The 12485-nt window shown below is 47.3% G+C and overlaps 1 protein-coding gene across 1 annotated transcript in view; it reads right to left on the reverse strand.

The window, feature by feature from the left end:
* LOC138468291 (exportin-5-like) overlaps positions 1-12485 on the reverse strand; it is a 1210104-nt gene that overhangs the window by 166293 nt on the left and 1031326 nt on the right. The window lies entirely within an intron of this gene.

The raw sequence follows: 12485 nt of genomic DNA on the forward strand, positions 1-12485 counted from the left end.
AAGGCAAGATTAGATTAAATATACAGCACTAGCCACATGGACTACTACGCTCCAAGAAAATATTGAGCTACTAATGTAGCAACAAGACACACAGTAACAGGGCATTTCAATAGCAAGAGTGTAAGGCAGGTATTCCCAAATGCAGGTAAAATAAGGAGCACCATACAAGGTCAGAATAAAATCAGACTGATGGTGCTACATGACCACCCCCCTCCCCCCAAGGTATTGCTAATAACCCACCACCTCAAAGCCCAAGGGTAAGTACTGTTTTTGAAAATACAGTTCCAGTAAGGCGAAGCAACCTGGCAAGTACAGTCTTTAGCAGGGTAAATTAAGGGATCCGGTCATCCAGGCACTTGGACCCTTGAGCAACAATGACCCGGACTGTCCTAGAATTAATAGCCATTCTAGGCATGGGACCCACTAGGCAGAAGATCCATAGATTCCCTGGAACCTCATTCTTTTTGCTTAATTTTTTTTTTTTTTTTAACATGTTGGGCCAGTGCATTTAGTGGCCCCAGACCCTATGAACTGGGTTCCACCCTTATTTCCTAGCACTCTGAAGCTGAAAGACCGTAGAACTGTACTATTCGCCACGAGGGGCAGGCAGGGTGGGCGATGAGGAATTTGAGGGAGAGCCATCTATAAAAAAAAAAATTACAGAGAATTAAGTAATGTTTTCTTCTAATGGATTCTTTCCTACCACAGGATTCCTCATCTATGATAAACTCCCAAAGCAGTACGTAAATCTGGAGGAGGGTGGAAGCAAGTACATCACCTAAACCAGAAAACTCTGGAGGACTGCCCTACCAAAACAGTGTCATGGCACGCAAAGGAATACAAGCAATAATTCTTTGCAAACGTGTGCAAATAAGCCATGTTGCAGCCTGGTAAATGTCAAGGACAGGGACACCTCTGCACGGCAGAGGTGGCAGCCACTCCTCTGGTAGAATTGGCTCGGAGACCCTCGGGAACATCCTTTCCAGACAGATCACAGCATTCCATAACGCAGATGATGATCAACCTTCACAGGGTCGGTTTGGTGACCACCCTGCCAGCAGACGCCCCAGCATACTAACGAAAATCTGGTCATCTTCCATAGCCTCTTATACGAGAGGCATAGAACCTACGAACCCGCACTGGGTCCAACCAACAGAATTGTTCCCCTGCCCTGGAATGGTGAGGTGGAGAAAAAAACAAAAAAAAAAACAAACACTAAGATGGATCTTCTGAGAGATGGAAATCCGAGACCACTTTTCGCAGAAAGGAGGGCCTCACTCATTCACCTTCTCTTTCGACAAAACCAAATAGGGAGGTAAAACAGACAATGCCTGGAGCTCACTCGCCAGTCTCGTGGAAGTGATGGCAACCAGGAAGATAACCTTAAGGGGTGTGCAATATAATAGAACAGGAACGAAGAGGCACAAACTGAGTGCCCATAACAAACGTTAAAACTAAATTCAAATCTAGTGCAGGAACAAAATGTGTGGGGAGGAAACTGGTCACACAAGCCATGCAAGAACTGCATAACAGCAGGGATTGTAAAAACGAGCCCTGTTCTGGTGACCTGATCAACACCATATAGCAACAAGGTAACCCTTTACAGTGCCAATCTGCAGGTCTGCCTGCACCAAGATTAGCAGAAAATCCAATACAAGGGATAACAGACAGGATAAAAGCTCCAGATCCCTCTCCCGCCACCGGATTGAAAATATACGCCATCTGCAGGCATAAATGGACTTCGTAGTGGGTCACCTAGCTGACTGGAGCAAATTGCGATCATCAGACAAGTCGCACTCCTTGCATCTCAGCTTCTCCGCAGCCAAGCATGAAGATTCAGGCTGGTGATGTTTGGATGGCGGGCCCACCCCGCCAATTGAGAGAGCACATGGACATGCCCAGCAACTCTGGATACCAAGTCCTCCGAGCCAAGACCTGAATGATCAAGATCATCATGATTCTGAACAGGCAGAGTCTCCTGAGAAGCAGTGGAACTACATGAGATTGGCAGGAACGCATAAAGGTTGAAAGTCCACATGACCGTCGGTTCTTCCCACAGCACTCCGAAATGACATTTCCTGGAGCAGAACTTAAAACTTCCTGTTGACCCTCGATGTGAAGAGGTGAACTTGGAGTCCCTCCAAAAGGAGAACTACTCCAGAACCATCTGGCAGAGCTCACACTTGTGGGAGGCCAAAGTTTGACTGCTGAAGGCATCCAATGTGACGCTCTCCCTGCCGGCCAGATGAGCCAACGCCAGACACCGTTCCCCAGAGCCCAGAACTAGAGTTGCATGCATTGATTCACTGCACAGAGGTAAGGAACCCCCCCGACCCGCTCCCAAACCACCTCGTTGGTTGAGGTAGTGCATGACGACTACATCAGGACCAGCACAATCTTGTGTTTCACAGAGTGAGGAAAGCGACCGGGGACTGCCTGATCACCCTCCGCTCCAGCAAGTTGACGTTTTCCCAAGACCCCACAGTTCGATAACCATTTCGTCTGACAGGTGTATTAGGCAAAGTTTGCATGCAGTACCCTCTGGGACCACTACACTCAACTATGACCACATGTGTAAGCAAAACCAACCTTTGGTACAAGTCTGTACCACACGGTTTTTGATAGCGAGCTGAGCAGTCAGGCTGATCTCAAGAGGGAATGTGAGCTGTAAGGGTGTTACACAGGTATACAATCACAAGTATTCAGATGGACACTTATACTCAAGGTTTCTTGATAAAGCACTTCTTAATTTATTACACAGTCAGTTAGAAAACATTCACTAAAAGGAGGCAATTAATATCACACACAAATATACTATAGTACTTCACACTATCAGGTTCGGAGGCATTTAAACTATTTTGAAGGAGGAGCAAAATGGCATTTAGAGCATTTGAAGTAGGAGCAAAAAGGCATATGATAATAAAACGAATATTGCAGTTACTCTTAAACAGTGCAAATGGTTTGGGTTCAATGCAATAGGTAGGCCAAAGTCAATGGACTACAGTCTTGTATAGGTAAAAACGGTTCTGGAATGAAAACAGAAAAGTCTTTTCCACAGTTCGCAGAAGTAGTTTACAGAAGAAAGGTTCATATGTCGGGTCACAAGCTGACTAGGCCTGCAAGTTGTCAAAGTTTCATTCACTTTCGCAGTGAGAGTTAAGTTCTCTCGGTCGGTTGTTCACAGTATTTTATATTGAAGGAAAAAGATGCAGCTGAAGACTTCTGTTCCTGGCAGTTAACTGCAGATCTCGCTGTTCCTGAGCCTCAGTAGTGGGAACAAGAGCGAGGACGTTGGGGGGGCTCCTGCACTGCACGGGCACTTGTCACAAAGCAGGCAAACAGGCAAATCTTCGATTGAGGTAGTTGTCTTCAAGCACACAAACTGGTGTCCTTCGGTTTCCTGCAGCACTCTGAGGAAAATACAACCAGCTCAGAGAACGGTGTACAGGTGGTTTACGAGTTGATTGGTACCACCAACTCAAAGGAAGAAGTCGTCCTTGAAGGGCTTCTCTGTCGAGATGAACTTGGCAATTCGTACCTGCAGCAGGGCTTCACCGGGCAATCCAACGGTCCAGGAGTTGCAGCAGCTGTCCTCTTCCAGCTCATCTTCAGTTCTTTCGTTCCAGTGGAAGACTCGCCTTTTAAACAGTTTTCACCCATTCATTCCAGCCTATCTGCCACTCAACCAGCAAGGTGGCTGTCCTTGTTGGACAGTCAGCCAGCCAATCACACCGGATTGCAATTTATACCATAGTTACTGATCATAGGGTTACAAAATGGCCAGGGCATTATCGGCCTTAATGGTGCTTGCGGCAGTATATATGATCCTTTTCCCCCCAACGCGTCAAGCTTCTTCACTCTTCCGGTCCGGGGGCATCCTGGACGAGGACGTGTTCACCTTTCAATTCCTGGCTGAGACCATAAGAGTCTGGTGAAGGCAGGTACCTCGGGCACTGAGTCCAGAACTCTATTACTTCTAGCCTTTCCCGCTCGAGTGGTGCGGTGCTCGGATTCACTAGGGCCTAGCCCTCATCCCAGATATTGTTTAGCAAGGGAAGCAACAGGATGGTCTTCCGTCTGGACTCACGCCGTTGGTAAAGGAATCCCTCATTTTTAGTCTCCTCAGGCACCAGTTGAAAAAGTTCTAAGACCCTGGTATCATAGCGTGAAAAGAGCCAATCTCTTCCGGTGGAGAGGCCCTGTGTGGGTCATCCGGTACAAATTAATCAGCTTTGTCAGTGTCCATCACTGTAGCTGCTGTGCCCGTGTGTGGGGCAGAATACTCATCAGGGTCAAGTCCTGTGGTGGAGGCAGTGGTGTCGGTTGACGCCTGGACCAGCAGGGTCCTTTAACCTGCGCTTGCGTCAGAGAGGGCTCCTGGGAAGCGGTCTTGGAGGACTCCAAGACTGAGTAAGGGCCGGTGTGGGTGGCAGTCTATATTGAATTTCTGATACAAGGGTATGCAGCGTGGTCAGAATGTCCATAGACATGTCCGTGGACTGAGGAGTGGAAGGAGTGAGGTGGAGGATCCGGACTGTTGTGCCTCTTCCGGTGAGGTGGAAGACCGGGCTCGCCTGGTGGTGACCCATCGACCGACACGGGTTTCTGACCCCCTTCACTGTCCGAATTGTAGTCTTCGGGCCGAATTTCATCACCCTAATCGGAGCTTGAATAAATCTGCACCAGTTTTACTGGGGCAGCCCATGGTTCTGTACCCTTATTTGAGACTACAGGAGGATTTCTCTTTACCTTCTCCGGATTCTTCTGGGCCAGTGCGGCTGCTGTCCCAATTCCAGGGGCCTTTGCGAGAGTTGCAGCAGCTACTTCACGTCTTGGTGGTAGGGTTACCTGTGGGTCAGCCGTCGCTGCGACTGTGGCCACCAGCACCACCATCAGCATTAGTTTCGTAGCCAGCCCCACTTTTGATGAATTAGTGGTCATCGACAAGGTTGACTGAGTAGTAAACAGGGTGGCAAGCAGGAGCCTTCATCGACATGGTTGCGACTTTTGATGGCAAAAATGTTTTGGCCTGCTGAGCTGCCGTTGCAGAGGGGGCAGCGATGGGCCACCTTTTCATCTCTCCTTCGTTGCATTGTCTGACCTTCTCTAAGAGGAGAGCTGCCTCACTGGAAGGCTTGCCGTAGAAGTTGTTGGTGATGGCGACGGGACCCCCGAGGGTGGGGCATCCTCAAAGTATGTCAACCTCGTTTTTTGTGAGGGAGTTTGTCCGTGGGACCGGCCAGTCCTGGGGGACACATGACCATGCCCGGATGCAGAGTCAGAGGCCATGCCCGATTTTAGCCACGCTGCCAGTCTCCTGTAACAATCCTGCTTTGTCTTTTTTGAAAAGACACAGCAGATCTTGCATCCCTCATTAGGCAATACAGACATTTATGGTGTTGATCTTGGACGTATATGTTCTTTAATCCACATTTCGCGCAGGGTTTGAAGAGGCCTCATCTCCTTAGTCATGGTTGAAAGGCACAAAGAAAGCCTGGGCCTTCTCAAAACTTGAAAGATCTACAATGCAGTGTGATCTTCACCAACAGCGGGTCCTCGCGCTGGTAGTCTACCTCAGGCTGACCGATTAGAACAAAATCGGTCAAAAACGCTACTAAAATATGCCTAAAACAAGAAAAAAATTGTTTGCAGAGCACTAAGAGGACTCCCAACACTGAAGATTGCCATCGGGGGTGAAGCTTAGGGAGAAGAATGTCATTGGATGGGGCAGTATGACCCCCACGGACAGTGCTTAATTTAGAGGAAAAATACAATTTTCAAGCTAAAGTGAAACTTTTTTTTTTAACCGATGATTCCCAGCCTGACAGGGAATATTCATGAGCATGTGAATCCAGGCCAGGCCCCATGCTGGAGCACTATACTTGACCCTTCAACATACCTGGGATCGTGTGAAAGAGAAAGCCAGGAAAAGGACCCTGGTCTGCAAGAAAATGGACTCTACTACAGGGCCATATAAAAAAAACTGGTAAAGAACCAAGGTGAAAACTGCTGGTCCCAGATCAGTATCGAAAAACAGTCTGGAAAGCTTTGCACAATGAAGTGGGAGAGGGACATCAAGGAACCAAGAAAACTCTCTAAAGGTACACAAATATTCTTCTGGGCTGGGTTAAACTGAGAAAATCACTAGATACTGCCAACACTGTCTAGAGTGTCAACTGAAGAACTGGGACAATTTCCCAAGAGCACCACTTCAAACCAAGCCTCCCTGTCAATGAACCATTTCAATGCATAGGCGTGGACATTGTGTGACCCCTTGAAATAAGCAGCAGAGGGAATAAGTATCTGTTGGTAAGTGGTAGACTAATACCTGGAGGCCTTTCCCTTGAGGGCGGAGGGGGGGGGGGAACATCTTCACAAACATCCGACTTATTGCTATCATTCATTGCCAGAGTCGTCATTCTTACAGAAATCGGGACCGAACAATGGACTAACTTCACTTCTGATGTTATGAAGCACATCTGCTGAGTGCTACCCATCAAACAGTTAAGAACGGCTGTTTATCACCCACAAACAGATGGTCTGGTGGAAAGATGCAATCAAACCATCTGAGGAAAACACTACAACTAGGGGAATCGGAACTGAGAGCGCATCACCCCGCTTACCAGGATAACCCTGTAAAATACTGTGGTCGTCTACCGGGTTCATACCCTTTGAGCTGTTTGGCCAGAACCCCCCAGATGACTAATCGATGTGCTGAAGAAAGAATGGGAACAATCCACGCAGGAAGAGATGCTGTTGGTATATGAGCAGGACCAGGCCCAAGCCATGGAGATCCGGCAGCCAGAAGCCAGGACCCATTTACAGCAGTCTCAATGGGTGCAAGAAACGTACTACAAGTGAGTAACATGCCTGCAAACGTTCAAAAGGGTAGACAAAGTCCTGGTATTAACTTCTAAAAAGATGAGGTTCATATACCAAAGAGAAGTAATGGGCCCGCTAAAGTACAAGGTTTTAGAGGAAGACCACCAGTGCAGACGTATCACGTGGATCCTGGATCAATGGAAGGAGGCGCCCCCCAGTGTCGCCTTTATGTAAACACAAGCCCCAGAAGCTGTATTTTTCTGGATGCATTTCAGCAATGTTGGGATTGAAGGTCTCAATAGCTATACAGACTTGGAGTCCGCCCAAAGATGCCAATTGGACGTCATACTGTAAGGATACAAGGACATCTCGTCACTTCCTGGGAAGACCAGGTAATTAAGCCACATTATCAGAACCAGACCAGGCCAGATTGTTCAGTTAAGACCTTCTAGGATCCCCAAAGCACAAAACAGCGGTTGGACAAGAAATGCAGGGCATGCTGGACATGGGTATCATAAGGCCATCAGCAAGTGAATGTAGTCCTCCCATCGTCAGTATCTAAACCAGACAGAAGTATCAGGCTTTGCACGGACTTTAGAAAAATATATATTTCACGATTCAATGCTTATGTCATGCATAGAAGAGTTGTTAGAATGCCTGGGACAAACAGTTCATCACAACGATCGACCTTACAAAAGGGTATTGGCAGATTCCCTTACAACCAGAGGAAATGGAAGACTGCCTTTGCCACGTCCAGCAAGTTATACCAATTTTCAGTACTGCCCTTGGGCCTGCATGGGCTGCCCACAACCTTCCAGAGACTGATTAACAAACGCCACAAGGTCATCAGGACTACACAGCAGCCTACCTGGATGACATTTACAGCCCTGGCTAGGAGATACATCCAACACATGTTGTACGAGGCCGGAAGCAGTGACCATAACGGACTTAAAAGATAAAACCTAAGAAAACTATGGTAGAAGCCTCGCACACCAGATAAATTGCTTATTATGTAGGAAAATGGGTGTTACAACCACAAAAGGCCAAAAAAGAACCTACCAGCATTCTGTTCCCATCGAACCCCAAGGAGGTAGGACCTTCCTGGGGTTTGTTGGATACTACCAATGGTTTATCCTGCACAATACTACCCTAGCTGTCCCGCTGACTGATTTGCTAAAGAAGCACCCTGGCAGGTCTGAGGCGAATAGGCTGGGGAGGGCAATGCAGGCCTACAAAGACCTCAAGAAGGTTCTGGATGGCAACACAAGTCTACAGTGTATGGATTTCTTTGCAAAGGTTTACCTGAACAAACACTGACTTGTCTGGTACTGGGTTAGGTGCCGTCCTATAAGGATTTGCACCCGGAAACGGTTACCACATGTGACTAAGTATGCTGCCATCGAAAAAGAAGGTCTACCGTCCAATGGGCCATTGAGGCCTTGCCTTACTACCTCTTGGGATGACAGTACACCCTGGTAAAGAACCATGCTCCTCTAGTTTGGCATTGATACAGAAATTACTTACTGTATTGATCTTTCTATAAATTCTTTTCCCGCAGATTCCTCTTCTGATAGATATTTTCATCCTGCTCTGCTGCTCTAAAACATTTCAACAAGGGGCATGGTGGACCTGGACTCGGCCATCGATCCGTCTTGCTCAGTGCTTGATCGTCGGCTCTGGATGCGACGTCAGGCGTTGTATATTTCCCAAGTCACTATGCCCCATACCTCAGTTCACCCCCCCCCTGTGCATGAATGCTGCAGAGGAAAACTATGGGCGACAGGGTTCACCAGCCTGTAAAAAACATGGTAATGGGAAATATCACAACACCGTTAACACCAAGAATTAGAGAAGAATTGAAATATTAATTTATTTGGAAAGGCAAGTGTAGCCAGATAGGAGTGGTCACCACAGAGCCATCACTAGGTGTCCCTTCACTTAGAGAGATGCAACAAGTCAATCTGAGCGGGGATGGATGGGAGGGGCGATGAGGAATCTGCGGGAGAAGAATCCATAGAACGAACATTACTGCAAGTCATTTCTCCTTCAATGGATTGCTTTTCTCTCGCAGATTCCTCATCTGAGACTCCACAAGCATTTGGGACCACAGAGGCGGGCAGAAAGAACTACAGTAGCAGATTTTGCAGAACTGCCATACCAAAACTTGCATCAGTCCAACGGTCAAAATCCAGCCAATAGTGCCTGGTAAAAGCATGCAACTGACGACCATGGGGCAGCACGACAGATGTTACTAATGGGAACTCTGCCATGCAAGGCCATAGAAATCAAGACCCCTCTGGTCGAGTGCGCCTTGATGCCGGGATGAATCTCCCTGCCTGCTGACTGGTAACTGGTAACATTCTGCGATGCAAAGAATAATTCAACGAGACAGTCTGCTTCATTACAGCTAGACCTTTGAGGGTCAAAGAATGTGCCACAAAAAGTTCAGATTTTAGAAACTCAGCCATCCTAGCGACGTAAAAGCAATTCACCCTTTTGGGATCATCGGTGGAAACGCTCCTCCGCCTTAGATGGTTGCGATGGAGGGTAGAAGAATGGTCAATCTATGGACTAAGGAAGGTGGAACTCGGAAACCACTTTCAGAAGAAAGTCAGGCCTTACTTTAAGGGAAAACATTTCCCATAAAAATTGCAAGAATGGAGGCTTATAATGTTAGGCAAAGTTTGAATGCAGTGCCCTCTGGGACCACGACCCACAACTGACTACAGGTAAAGGAACCCAGCCTTTGGTATAAGCTTGTACAACACAGTTTTGGAAGCGTGTTGAGCAGCCAGGCTTACCTCAAGAGGGGTCAATGTGAGCTGCAGTGGAGTTAACACAGATTCAGTTACAAGTATTCAAATACACTTACACGCAAGGTTTCTTGCATAAACAATTATTAATTTATTGTCAGTTAGAATAAGCCTTCTTCAGAAGGGAGCAATATAATAGTAACATACAAATGCACTTCAACAATGAACACACTTAGTTTCTAAGATCAGTAGACCCTCTTCAGGCATGGCCCACAGACACAACCTACACCTACAGGTGACTTCAATAACTAGGGTGCTGAGGACATTAATATCTTACTGTTGACAATTAGAATACTCTTAGAAGTTGGTAAAAGGCAAAAGTTATTAGAACAACAAGAGACCACAAATATTCTTAAGTAGGCAAATTCTTTTGGATTCCTCATGAGGAGTCATACAATTCAATAGGCTAAGCCAAAGTCGATTGGCAAAAAGTCTTGTATAGGATGAAGCACTTCTGGTAAGTAAATGGAAAAGTCTTTGAAAGGTTCTTAGGAGTCTTTGATGAAAAGAAGAATCAAATGTAGGGCCACAAGCGGATTAGACTTGAGTTGTAAACGTTGCAAGCACTCTACAGGAAGAGGTAAGTTCTCTGAGACTTTAACAGTACCTTAAAAATGAAGAAAAGATGCAGCTGATGACCTCTGTTCCAGGGCCTCAGTCGTGGGGACAAGGGGGAGGACATCGGGGGACTCCTGCAATGCACTGGGATGGTCAAAACCCACAACCGGCAAACTTAACTTTCAGTGGCTGTTCAGTGTTTCAGCTCCTCGTGTCTACCGCAAATAGAAACACTGCGGTTCCTGGCTGTTGAGATGGACTTTCCTTGCTTCTGGGGTCCCACACTCTGTTGAAGGGGCTCAGGCTCGGTTAGTCCTGCTTCCTGGGAGTCCGGAGGATCTTCCTGAAGCTCTAGGCCAACTTAAAAGCAACGCACAAAATCTGGTGTACCTCTCCCTGGCTATACGGTTCCAGCAGCAACTCTGTGGAAATTCAAACAGCTCCGAGCTGGATGTCCAGGTGGCTTACTTTGGAGTTGATTGGTCCCACCAACTCAAAGGGAGAAGTCGTCCGTGTAGGGTCTTCTCCGTCAATGCGAACTTGGCATTTCGGCACTGCAGCAGGGCTTCACCGGGCAAACCAACGGTCCAGGAGTTGCAGCAGGTGTCCTCTTCAATTTCTTCTTCGGTTCCTTCGTCCAGTGGTCAAGTCTGCTTCCAAGCCAAAAGACTCCCCTTTTATTCAATTCTCTACCATTCATTCCAGCCTGTCAGTGACCCAGCAGGGTGGCTGTTCTTGACAGTCAGCCGGCCAATCACTACAGAGTGCATTTGGGTCTCCTAGGAGACCAAGTACAGGGAGTTTTGGGCACCTTCCTCACTTCCTGCCTACTCCAGACACCCTGGAGCCAGAGGCGGCTTCACTAGTGAATCCCGCCAAAGGCAAAATGAAGGAAGACAAAACCTGGTTTGGTGAGCATAGTAAATCTCAAGAAGGACCTTTCCAATTGCAAAAAAGAAGACCGGGGACATTTTTGTCACAATGGCACCCTCTTGTGCTTTACTATAGCTGCAAACGCAGTCTGCGGTAAATGCACACCATGGTAGTTAAAACGAAACCACTGCCACCAGCCATTCAGTGAGAAAAGGGTAACAAAAAATGTTACATGAGAAGCTAGACAAAGGGGATCCTAGATAACACCTCCAGCACTATTGTCAGATAGGGTGTGCTGGGTCTAGCAAGTTACAATGGTAAGTAAAGTCAATTTCACTGTACTGCTCTTGGAAACAGTTTATCCAAGAGAAGGTATTTAAAACCTTTGGGAAATCTGAAAGAATTCCCTGTGCCACTGCACTGAAGGTGCTGTTTAACAATGTAAAAGATGATGCCTATGGAGTTTGTCAAACTCCAAAAACAAAAGAAACAGTGTTGAAAATCACAATAAAATAGACGAGTGTGAAAAAGGGGCACACTCTCTCTCCAGGTTAAAAAAAAAACAAGTCCTCAAAATCCAGCAAAGGTGCTTGTGGGGTCTATAAGGTGGAGGGAATTGGCGCATTTCTCAAAATTCTCTCCAACATGCTCACCAACTCCCTCTGCCACCCTCTTTGCCTCTTCTCTGACTGCCCTGTTGCCTTCCTCCTCCGCCACCTCTGGCACCTTCATCCTCCTCCTTGGCTACCTTGCCCTCTCATCATTCCTCCTCTGTCCACCCTTGGGTTCCTTCTACCTGTCTGCAGGGCTTAGCAGTGATTAATACCCCTCCATGGAAGTCTTTCAAGTGTGTCAAACCTCGCCACACTGTCACTCTCGCTCAGCTGTCAAACACTCCAACATCTGCAGTCTCCTGGAACTCTACCTTTATGTTCTCGGTCTGACCGAGAGGTGGTTCATAGCCAGCTCTGTCACGAGTTTTGACACTCTCCTCCCTGATGGCTACAAGATCTTCTCCTCGCCCAGATCCAACTGTCCTGGGAGTGTAGCCTTGATCTTTCCAGAGTGGATCCCTGCCTCTATCATTCCTATGAAGGACTACTACTCCTTTGAATGCCTGGTCTGCAGGCTCGCTCTCCCTCCTGGCTGTTCTCTTAATATGGCTCCTATTTACTGGCCGCCTGGCAATGTAACCTCCTTCCCTCTACAACTCTCCTCCTCCTCGAGAGACCTCAACATCCACCTGTATGCTTCCTGTCCTTCCTCTGGACTCTTTTGCAACCTCTGAGATTCATTCTCTCTATTCTTCCTTCTAGCTCGACTCACTCTGCAGGGCACACCTTGGATATTCTGATCTCCTCAGCCCTCTCATTTCTAACTCACCACTCCCTCCTCTCCTCTCATCTCTCTCCAGCCCTC

The sequence above is a fragment of the Ambystoma mexicanum genome, chromosome 4q, assembly GCF_040938575.1.
Source record: "Ambystoma mexicanum isolate Mex_15411 chromosome 4q, UKY_AmexF1_1, whole genome shotgun sequence".
NCBI classification, from domain to species: domain Eukaryota; kingdom Metazoa; phylum Chordata; class Amphibia; order Caudata; family Ambystomatidae; genus Ambystoma; species Ambystoma mexicanum.